Below are 12,717 nucleotides of genomic sequence, written 5' to 3' on the forward strand. Positions count from 1 at the left end.
TTGCCAACCGACGAACGCGAAACCTAAAAGATATACTTAAGGAATACTGAGATGGCTATCGTGACAGGACACCACCCCTGTGGTACTTTTCTCGCCTGCAACTTAACAACCTCATCCCAAACCCTACAACTAACAGAGACATTGCTTTGGACCCAAAGGCAACACACGAACTGCAACTCGACACATGTAATCTATATGATTACATGTCCCTGTGGTAAACAATATATAGGAATGACTTGCAGAAAGGTAAAGCTACGAATTGGGGAACATAAGAGTAATATCAAGCTGAAGAAAAACAACACAAACCTCTGTACCCATTTTGTTGACATGGGCCATAGAGCAGCGGATTTGAAATGGACAGTAATTGAAATGCTAAAAGACAAGACTGCCAATGCAGAGAAAATCCTATATGAGAAGGAACAAAGATGGGTAGATAGACTTAAAACCCACCAATGTGGACTGAATGATAATGTTCCTTGGCATCAGTTTGCATAATATTCTGTGCAGACACAACTTATTATCTGTTTGAAGACACGTACATCACACAGAAAAAGGTAATATAAAATTGTAGGCATAGCACTTTGTAGTTTTAACAAACTTCGCTTTATTTCTTTATTTCTATATTTAAAATTGTGCCACAATATTGCATAACAACTGATAACATTGGTACATCATCCAGCCAAGCTGAACCTAAGAAAGAAATATAAATATGTCGATCGCTCTCCCGAAATTGCAATACTAACATGTGTCCGTCTTCGATGATTAACAACTCGAAAAGATAACACCAGGTGTCCGCTTTCTATTACCATGATCGAGAAACTAGAAAAGCAAAACACTGACGGCGTTTCCGCGTCCGGGGGCAGAACTAGCACCAGACGTGGAATTCGCCATTAACTGAGGGTGAGGAAAGACATGCGGAACCGACTAACATCTCGAAGAGGGTAACCTAGACCGGAGTAACGGTAATGTTTTATACCCCTATTTGCAGCCTGGGACCCCGATGTCCAATCCCCCGAGGGCATAGAAATTTGCTACGAATAAGGTAACGATTCCAATAGCAAAGTGCATGCTGAACACTAGAATACTTACCAGCGTGTTGTACTTTATCTGTGTAAAATGCGAGTTATGTTTCTATAAGAGAATGAGTGTGATTAAGAAACTACCACTACAGAGTTTAAGCGCAGCTTGATAAACACAAAGATATATTATGAACCAAAGAGGCAAGTCTTTTCAACTCAAAAATGAGAACAGTCTTGTTAACGTGTGAATAGTTACCATCACCATTCACTGTCTTTTGAACATTGTGCCCCACTGTTCGCATGATCAGAATCTCCATTGTGACTCGCCGATTAGTCCGTTCTTTAAACTAAAATTGTGAACAATAAATATCACGGAAAAATTATGTCTGTGCAGATAACTTGTGAGTAACTGACTACCAAAACGGTGCCATTTAGCTAAAAGCGTATATGCGGAGGTACACCAAGAATATTTGTAAAATCGAAATATATTTGATTTTTGTGATTTTTATTTCAGGTAAATTGAGCATTGAATTAAAACTATGGTGGGTTGAATTATAACCCCTGACATACTACACAAAAGGTGTGAGTATAATTTTAATCTGTTTGTCCTGACGAATGCTCCATAGACCCGGCTGGGCGAGAAGGAGCAGAAACATGTTGACTGTGTGTTATAAGTGATATACGCGGATCTAGTTGCTTGATCCAAGAGTATACCCGTTTGTTTCTTTTAACAACAAATCACATCCGTTTATAATTGAAGTAGTTGCTTGGATGTAAGTTTGTTTTTTAACAATAACCTTCCTTCGTGGTGGTACCTATACATATCTCTGGACACTGCTACGCTACTCCAGAGGTGACCTCAGGCTTGAGGCTGGCATATAGCACACTAGATCACCCAATGAGAAATGCCACAACGTCTATGTGGGGCGGAGAACCAATATAAACCGCACAACACAAAACATAGCATTTATGAGGGTTATCTAGAGAACCTTTTTGTAACGTAGTTACAAGTGTCTTAGTCCATTTTTGATAAACGTATCAATCAGGAGATTGTCAGTGTCGTCCTGCAATTAACTACATTACCCAATTTCCCCATGAGCTTAGTGACGTCACTTCCAGAGCGACCATGGATAAATCGGAACTCCAATTGAATAAAATGTGATTTAAGCTGTCCTCAATAACTATATATTTTTATCGCAAGCATCAGCAAGGGAGGCTTGACAATTATCCTCATCATTGACTTACAGCCGTACGGACAGTAATTGCGTTAACACGCCACACTCTAGCTTTTTCTATTGCTTATTACATTTGAACCTCCCATATCTTCTCCTACAACCTTACTATCAATGGCAGGGGGTGTGTTTTTACAAGTAACCGAATTTCTGTCCATTAGACTAGGGGTGGTCATAGTTCACGAAGTAGCGCTGTGCGTAGCTGCGCAAAGTGCACTTCGCACTACGCGAGCTACGCGAAGCACTACACGAACTGCGTAGTAGCATGTTCGCACTGTGCAAGATGTCGTTTTCAATGATTGCACAGTGCGGACAAGCATCTGGCGCTGTGCAATCATTGAAAACAGCATCTTGCACAGTGCGAGCTGTACTTTTCTACCTCTCAAGCAGATTTTTACTCGAGCTGCAGCTTTCTCAACGCAGACTGGTAGTTTCTTATCGCGAGCGGTCACGAGCATGCGCGACCACTCGCAATGAGAAACCTGACCTCCCCGGGTTGAGAATCTCGCCGGGAGGTTTATTTTCCATGCTCGCGATCAGCAACTTGATGTTGCTGATCGCGAACAAGGAAAAAGTCTTGCGAGAATGTCATTTTGCTTGCTCGCGGTCGCCAACTTGATGTTGAGGACCGCGAGCAAGCAGAAAATTACCGCTGTACTATGCTATGCTACGCTACGCATGTTCGCACTGTGCTACGTGCAGTTCGCGTAGTATGAAGTTGTGCAAACTACGCAAACTATGCGAGCGTAGCGTAGCGCTTTGCCCAGGGTAACATGAGACACCTGATGTGGTTGGCAGAGTTTGGTTATCATTCATACACTTTTTTTGTTTAATATCTGTTTATTGAATACAAATAAAAAGGAAATCACACATGTCGCAAAAAATGAAGGGCAAAGGTGGGGGCTAACAAAAAGTGGTGGCAAAATAAACCATCAGTCTTGAGAACCTGCAAAAAGGGGATAGATACAGCTATCAAACTTTTCAAACACATATATGATGAGGGCATAGCGACTGTCCAAAACTTAGAAAGCAGCCTCAGAGAGAAAGTTATCACCAGCCCTTAGGGAGAAGCCATGTAGGGGGCAAGAGGCAAAGGCCCAGCCAAGGTGGCATTGCCCGGTAATGGAAGAACACAGCTACTCAACCTGGGAATCAAACAGTTGGTCAAAGTTAACAAAGTCTGGTCAGAGCAAGACCCCTGCCCAAGTGGGAGTTACAATTCGTACTGCAACAGCATCAATACACTTTGCGGTAAATAATATAAGAACCATCATATAATGAAAAAGAAAGAAGGAGACAGAGAAAAAGCAGAAGAGAAAAGGGAGGGAAATCAAAAGAAGGTGAGGACAGAAAAGAGAATGAGGAGAAAAGCGGATGTGCCAAGGAGTGAGAGGAGGGGGAAAGGCCAAGAACCAGAGTGGGGGCTGGCAGTCAAAGGCTCAAAGAGCCCACCCAGCAAGCAAAGCAGGCTTCTCCGGGGAGTCCAGTCTCCCACTTCTAGAGAAGGGCTCTAAGGGATCGTCAAACAGTTGTACAGCCTGCAGTTTAGGGTGTATCAACCAGGAGTGTTCGGTTTTAGTAAGGTGGCGTAGAAGTGGACACAAGATGCGGTTAAAGCGTGTGTCAGTGTGAGTGAGACGGGCAGTAAGTAGTTCCAGTGAAAAGAAATCCCACTGCCGGAGAAACCACACAGCAACAGGCGGGGTGAGCCCGCTTCCAGCAGGAGGCAATGGACTGTTGCTCTGCTCCTAGTAAGTGAAGGATGAGATGCCAGTGTGCCAAGGTCATGGCTTTCAGCGTGTCGGGTCGAATGCCCAGGAGTGCCAGGGACGGGGTAGCAGGGATCGGGAAACCCACCACCTCTTTAAAGTGGCTGAGGACCTCCTTCCGAAACACAGTGAGTTTCGAGCAAGACCACCAAATGTGCAGGAAGTCCCCTTTATCAGTCCGGCATTGCCAGCAGAATGCATACACTTTTTTAAGTAACACCATTTTATTAACACTGTATCAGGTAATGGTGTCACCGTTATGCTCTGGTCATCAATGATCTGGTTTTTCCAATTATGCTGAAATGAAGTCTTGTGGAAGGCATTTTTGGGGCTATTAAAGAATGACATCTCTGATTATTACCCCAATGTATGCATGTAGATATAGTCTATGTTTCTCTCTGATCATTTTTGATTAAAGCTAATGTCGATTTCCTGTACGTCACAGGCACAAGTCTGCGATGACACCTCATACATTTGAACAATAAACAGCTACATACCTGATATACACGTTGCAGTTAAACTATGAGTTCCATTCATTTTAAATTCATTTTCTTGACATCATCAGTATCATGCTTGTAGTTTCCTTTCAAGGTTATTTTACTGTTTTTCTAACAAAGCCTTTGTATTAGTCACAGTATGTTGATATAAACACATCACTTTACTAGATCTGATATTTTCACTGTTTCATACTCTGTTCTATTCAGAGCTGTGCCTCATGTCCTGAGCTTCTACTAGGTGAGTTGATGTTCCTTACTAATAATTCACGGGTACGTTTCCACTGGATATTGTAATAGTGATATTAACTGACATACGTATAATTTTCACTGACATATGAATAATTGATGTCCTTCATCTTTTTCTACACAGGTTGACTAGTACACCATGAGCCTCCATCAGAGATATTGTGTGGTGTTGTATTGGTTCCATTTATTTATTTTTGGGGATACACCTCTTTTTTTGAGTACACATGATGCAGTAGCATATAACATCTAGGTCCTGAAGAAGGCTAGACACTTGTTAGGTCATGATAGCCGAAACATGTAGACCACAGTTGCAGTTATTATGTTAAAACTGCATTTTGCACTGTTTTTAATTCTAACATCAAGAGACAACTATTAAAAGTATTTTTTCTCTTGATAGTTTTAGCTCACTTTTCACATTTCCACATTATTTTGCACTGCTCTCATCACTTACATACAACACTAACAGCTCTTGATCTTGGGTTTTAGTAGCCCCTAGTTATGGATAACATCAAAAAACATCCCAGAGCTCCTACCTTACAGTGATGGGGTCGTAGCCCTCAGTTGTACTAGGAGTTACAGCCGGGAGGATATCCCAGATGATGAATCATGTCACTTTGATGAGTGATGGGATTCTGTCCTTTAAGTTAGGACTTCCTGTGTAGGTTAAGTTTCTGGTGCACTGTTGGCACACATGCTACCATAGTTGTAGGTGATTTTCCTAGACCCTCAGACTTCATTGTTTTCTATACCTCCCGATAGGCACTTACTTTTAAATATTCTGTCTTTGTTATTCTTGCATACCAATATTCTAGGGATCGGTATTTAGTAGTGCAACCAGTATTTGGTATAGAATGCACCTATAGAGCACATCTTTAATGTTTGGGCATAGCTGGGCTTCAGGCCCCCTAAAAAATATACTTCTGGCTACGGACCGTATTCTCAGTACACAAATAGTGAACAGCTTCACCTGAACACATTCTCAAGGCACAAATGGGGAACAGATTAAACCGCTCTACCTCTGGTTCCATTTCAAAGCATCACAGGTGCCCAGGAGTATTTCTGGTTTTACAATGTTTAATACAAGTATGAAAATCACTAACAATGCCTTGTTATTGTTTAATAAGAATGTATGGTTAGGACCTGGTTACTTATCAGTGACCTTCACTTCATAGAGATGTAGCTTTCTTTACCTTAGAAATGTTTTATTAAAGAGAATGAAAAAAAGCAATTGCAATGTGTATTAAGAGAGAAAAAAGACTCTATCAAGTCAATCCAAGCGCATATAAGTACATTCAATATTATGGAGCAGTATATCTTCCTATACATAGAAAAAATATGATATTCATTTAGGAAACAATTAGAATTGGTAAAACATACATTGCTAAACTATGAAATGAAAGAGATTGAATTGAAAAACATGAACACAGAACTGAGCAATGCATTTTAACAATTTAAGGGGAAAAAGGAGGAAAAGAGAAAGAAAAGGAGAGAAGGAACAAAAGGATAAAGAGAGAGAAAGGAAAAGGAGAATATGAATTGCTTATAATTATACAACAAACATTAACAACAATGCAATAATAATAAATTGTTTAAAAACATTCTAGTGTTTATGGGGGTTCATAACTTATAACCTTAGATATGGATTGAGCTGATTGCCTGGATAAGAATGAGGTGAGTGGTGACCAAAATAAATCTCTTTTGATCATTGAAGGTATAAAGGTAGCGTGCGCTTGATCCCGTCTGTGATGGTGACATAACAGATTCCACCAACCAATGTAAGAGATATTAGTGGTGTCTTTCCAATGTGTTGTATTTATTTGTAAAGCAATGCAACTGTCAGATCAATAAACTTCCCTATCCTATCTTGAGATTGCCATAAGGTAGAGGTACCTCCCAAAAGGATGTGTAGAGTATCAAAAGGAATATTAGTGGATACAATTTTTTTCATCCTATCCCATATGCATATCCAAAACTTTGTCACCAAAGGACAATCAAAGAACATAAGTATAAGGTCACTTTTGTCATATTAAAGGGACAAGCATTTGGAATTGTTAGAAAGCTTCAATTTATTGTGGCTCATTGGGGTTAAGAGAGGAAGTGTGGATCTTAGCCCATATTGAATTCCAGGTTCTGGTGGAGAATTTTTGATGAAGATCCATTTCCCACAATAGCTCTATTTTGGATTTTGGTTTAAAACCTGAACATCCGATAAAAATCTTATACATGCCAGAAGCCTTAATTTGTGAAGAGAAATACAATGTAATAGGTATAGGTTGTGTATGTAAAACTGAAGTGGAGAAAAAGAGTCCCAAGGCTTTGGTAATGAGTGGCGTGGTAAAGAGATATATTACAGTTTTCTCGGATTCTGGAGATATTTAGGATAGAACCAATAGAAAGTAGATGACCGATGGTAACAAGCCCCTTATTGACTCATTCTTTCCATTATAGAACTCTGGGGCATATTACCAAGCAATAGCGATAATTATCGCTATTGCTTGGTTAGAGACAAAAATTTACCGCAGCGCTGCAGCGATTTTTACCGCAAATAAACCTTGGTATTACCAAGGTTTAACGCAAATGCGGTAAAAATCGCCGCAAAGCATGAATATCGCTGAAAAGTCGGCGATATTCATGCATTAGCGAGCTAATGCTCTTAGCCATGTTATCCACCTCCCATTGGATAACATGGCTAAGAACTGCTCAGGGCAGGTGTTAGCTTTTGGAGATATTCCAGCTTAGCGCGAATATCTCCAAAAGTTGGTAATAGGAGATAGCGATGTTAGCGACTGTTTTCAGTCTCTAACATCTTGGCACGCCCACTTTGCATATCATTAGTGATAAATATCACTGACATGCAAAGTGGGGCCCAAGATGGTCGCTATCTCCCACTAGCTGTCGCTAACTGGTGTTAGCGGCAGCTAGGTAATAGGGAAATAATTTTATCTCCACTTTCTTGGCTTTTAAAGCCAAAAAAGCTGAGATAAACCCCCTTGATAATATGCCCCTCTATTATTTAATTTTGTGTTTGTTGTACCAAATTGGAGTGTGTGAAGTAATTTCAAAACAAGAATTAGAGGATGCAATTAAAGATTTAACTATAGCTATAAAGTGAGTAAGTATTGGACAGGAAAATATCTTTGGAGGTTGAGAAAGGTGAACCAATTCCCTGAAAGCAAAAGCTGTAAATTATGAATGTTCCAGTTGACCCCAAATTGTTGATATTCCTCCAGGATTTACCGAAAGGGAAGTCATAATGTTTTTCAGTTTGAAGTCAAAATGGTAAAGGCTAAGATTAGGAAAACTAGCCCCTCCGCTATCTTTGGATTGCTAAAGACTGGTTGAAGATATACAAGGCTTTCATTTGTTGCACAAGAATTGAATCAGGGAGTGGATAATGGCTTTAAAAAAAGTAACTAGAAGTGTGAGTGGGAGCATTGACAAGTTGAAGTTCACATTCGGTAATTAAATCATTTTAATTGTAACTAATCTACCCCATCAGGACTAAAAAAGAGAGGACCACCATCTACCAATGAAGGGATCTTTGTCTTAATTTCATTGAGATTAAATGTAATAGTATCTTTAATAATATTTAAATAGAGTAATACATTTTTTTTAATTCCATGTGACTCCATAATCCTTAAATATATCTAGGAGGCAGAATTTGTTAAGGGGCAGTACCTCTGATTTATCTATATTGAGTTTATACCCAGAGACTGTTGAATTAAGTAGTGAAAAGAACTCGGGTAATGATGTGGTAGGGTTGGATAAATATAACAAAATGTTGTCAGTGTATGCCATAAATGGTATATCCATGCCCTTATATTGGAAACCTGAGAAAGTTGAAGAACGGTGAATTGTTTCTAAGAAGGGTTCAAATGACAAAATAAATAAAAGTGGGGATTAAAGGCTGCCCTGTTTAGTCCCTCTATTAAGAGAACATGTATTGGATTGATTACCATTGACCCAAAAAAAATGAGGGCTCTGAATATAATAATAGGATATACTGAAAAAATAAGGACTAAAACCATGCCATTTTAATGCTCTAAAGATAAATTTCCAATTTACCCGATCAAAAGCCTTTTCTGCATTGAGAGTTATATCAGCTATAGGTAAGTTCAGTTTAGAGGCCAAATGAATGATGTTGAGGAAAGTTCTAGAGTTATCAGAAATAGAGCATCCCTTAACAAACCCAGACTGATGTAAATCAACTTAATAAGGAATGGCAAGGTTAATATGAAGTGCCAGTAGTTTAGCTAGAATCTTACAGTCCGTGTTGATCGGTGAGATGGGTCGATAGTTACTATATTGAGAAATATATTTACCTTTCTTTGGAAGCAAACAAAGCATAGCCCGAGAGAATGAACATTGAGTACGTCCCATGTTAAAAAAATGATCAATAAGAAGTCATAATTAAAAGATGATTTAAATGAAAGTAAAAGCTCACAGAAAAGCAGTCAGGCCCAGGGCTTTTATCTTTCCGCAACTGGTTGATGGCATTTAAAATCTCTTGCTCAGAAATTGGAGTATCAAGTGAAGATAAATCTACAATGAAATCTGGAGATTCCGGGATAGATTGAAAAAAAAATGTAACTGTTTATTTGAGGGAGAGGATTCTGGGGTATATAAGTTTGTATAATATTCTGAGAAGCACTTTAATATTTTAGAGTCACTGATGTGTCTAATCGAAGCAGCATCTGTTATAGCGACAATCTTAGGTTTCTGTGTTGTATATCTTAATGTAATTAGCCAAAGCTTTGCCAGCCTTGTTCCAGCCTCCAAACATTTTCACTTTAAACTGGGGTAGGGTATCACAAGCATTGTCCCAGGTTGTTATACTGCAGCTGGGCCTTAATATGTTTAGACAAAGTATCATTGCAATTGTAAGAAAAGTATTCATGCTCTAAAGTTTTAATTTGTCTTAAAAGTTTCACAGAGTCACTAGGAGCCCCCCTCTTCCATTTTGCAACAAAATCTATTATGAAGCCCCTTGTAGGTGTTTAAAGGAATCTGGGAGTCTGAGGTAAGATTACTTTAAAAAAATTCAAACAGAAATAATGTAAATTGTTTATGCAGTAGAAGGGCATTATTCCAACACAACCTGCAGGTGAGGGAAATTGGAGTGCGATACTCCAAATCTACAAAAACCGGAGCGTGATCCGAAATGAGTATAGAACCTATCTTGGCATGTGTCAGGAATTGGAGAATGCTCAGAGTAAAAAATATATAGTGTATTCTAGAATAAGAATTGTGAATTGGGGGGAGGAGCTACGCGGGCATTCAAGATGGTCGCGTGAGCAGAGAGCTCCCGAGACCCGCGCCGTCCTCCTTTATCTATCCTTCACCTATCCTGGTCATTTCGACGGGCTTTTGCAGCGCTATCTTTGCTGATGCTACTGATCCTTTTCCGGTCGAAATCGGACCTTGGGGACCACTTTTCTGCAACTTGCAACTTTCTGGCCTGCCCACGGGCGCGACCGGGGACTCAGCTGCTCACTGTGGCCGACCTGTAATTGAACAACAACGGCTGCCTGGCATCTGGCCCGCCGGAGGTGTATTGCTTTCACTTTCGGTTTCCTTCCCTTTGTTCTTGTCTCCTCCTATTCTGCCTTGCCAGCTGCCCTCTCAGTCTGCACGCTCCTCCGCTGGACTGGTAAAAAGGCCGCGACACCTCTGTCTAAGTGGCGCATCGGAGTTTCGAGACTTTTCTACCTGCCAGCCACTTCCTTTGCTAACCGGCAATCTCTGATTGCGAGATGGCGACGAAAGCGGAGGCCGAAAGGCGTCGGAAGGCCGCGTCCCGGGGGGGAACGATCCAGACGAACATGATTGAACGCTACACCCAGCCGAGAGGCTCCCCCGGGGCCGTATGCTTGGGTGCTGAAGGACTTCAAACGGACACACCGTCTATGTCGGAAGTGTCGCTCCAAGACCTTATGGCTGCCATTACTGGACTCAAGGCTGACATGGGCCAACAGTTCGAAGCCGTAGTGACCAAAATAGATACGGTGGCGGTGGACGTGACTCTGATTCGGGCCGATCTGGCCAAAACGAATGAGCGGGTGAAGGCACTGGATCTTAAAACGTCGAGCCTGGTGAACGATATGGCTGAGGCGCAATCCGAAATTGGCAATCTGCGTGCATCGCACGACCTACTGCTCAGGCGGATGGAGGACTATGACAACAGGGCCAGGCGAAACAACATACGCCTTGTCGGAGTGCCGGAAGGCGATGGTGCGGTAGCGACTGACCTTTTGGTCGAGGAACTGATAGTCGCCCAACTGGCTCCGGCAGGACTCAGTAAGTTCTTTGCCGTAGAGCGTGCCTATCGTTTTCCCGGAGGCCAAGTGAAGCCGGGGAACTCGCCGAGACCTATCATTGCCAGGCTCTTTCACTACCGGGACAGAGATGCTATCCTCCAGGCCGCCCGTAAACATGGTCCTCTAAAGTATGACAATGCCTCTGTCTCAATATATCCTGACTTCACTCCTCAAGTGCAGTGGCAAAGATCAGGTTTCCTCGGAGTGAAGCGTCGCCTAAGAGACCGGGGTCTGAAATATGCCATGCTGTTTCCAGCTCGGCTCCGGATCGAATATCGGGAACGTGCCTATTTCTTTGATCAACCTGAACGTGCAGCCGACTGGTTGGACTCGTTGCCGGCAGAGGACTTTGGGAGCGGAGGCCCTGGTGGTGCGGAAGGTGGTGCAGCGGCCCAGGAGTAGCAGATGCCCTGAAGGTTTCGATTGAGACTGTGCAACGTATTGTACATATTGACTTATTCTCGAATGACTCTGCCCGTGGCGGTGCGGTAACGGGTGATTTCTCCCTTCCTCCTCAGGGGGTTCTTTGTGTAGAAGTATGGGGCGACAGGCACACTGCAGTTGGGGGTGGCTTTTTAGTCAGCAGGGGTGCAGGGAGGGGGGTGTTGTAACGGGTTTGGGTTCTGGGGTTGGTGTTTGGGGACTGGGTTGTGTTTCGTTTACTTTGTTCTGTTCTCTGTTTCATGGTATTTCATGTCTTGCAATTACTGTACATAGTGGGTGCTGCTGGTGGGTGGGTGTGGAATGTTTTTGTCGTAATGGGGGGGGGTGAAATGCGGATTCTTTCTTGGAACGTAAATGGTCTGGGCGACAGGATTAAGCGGGGCATTGTACTGCAATTCTTGAGGCGCCACGCCCCTGATGTTGTGTTCCTTCAGGAGACCCACTTGATTGGCAATGCCTGCAAGGCCTTAGACCGCCGGGGTTATCGACTGGTGGCGCATGCGGGTTTCACCTCGGGTTCCCGGGGTGTGGGTATTATGGTGAAGTCTTCCCTTGCTCTTGCTATTGATGATGTTGTCCTTGACGGGCGTGGGCGGTATGCTGCTGTCTCTGGGAGGTGGGAGGGTAAACAGGTAGTGTTTGTTGCTTTCTATATCCCCCCGGGACTGCAGGCTACCACTTATGCTGATTTGGGCAGGACTCTCCTTGGGCTGCCAGATGGCTTGTTGGTCCTGGGCGGGGATTTTAATTCTGTCATGTCCGGCGACTGCGACCGACTACCCCCCAGAGTATTGCCACAGTCCCAAATGTGGCTCAGTGAAATGGCTGACACTTTTGGTCTAGTGGATGTCTGGCGCTCACTGCATCCCGCTCTCCAACAATACACCTTTCACTCTGGAGCGCACGGCAGCCTCTCCCGTATCGATTATTTTCTTATGTTAGCCTCCACTTTGTCCACTGTTCCTGAGATTCGGCATCTTCCCCGGGGTATCTCGGACCACTCTCCCCTGCTGATTACGATTTCTGTGGGTAGTCTGCCTGGCAATAGAGTTCCCCCGATCCCGCCCTGGCATTTTAAAAACCCCCGGCTCCGCTCCGATGTGATTAAGGCAATAGATTGCTATTTTTCTGATAATCTGGGCTCAGTCACCTCCCCCACTGTTCTCTGGGAGGCCTTCAAGACGGTTATCCGG

This window comes from Lissotriton vulgaris, chromosome 9 (genome assembly GCF_964263255.1).
Source record: "Lissotriton vulgaris chromosome 9, aLisVul1.2, whole genome shotgun sequence".
In the NCBI taxonomy this organism is placed as follows: Eukaryota; Metazoa; Chordata; class Amphibia; order Caudata; family Salamandridae; genus Lissotriton; species Lissotriton vulgaris.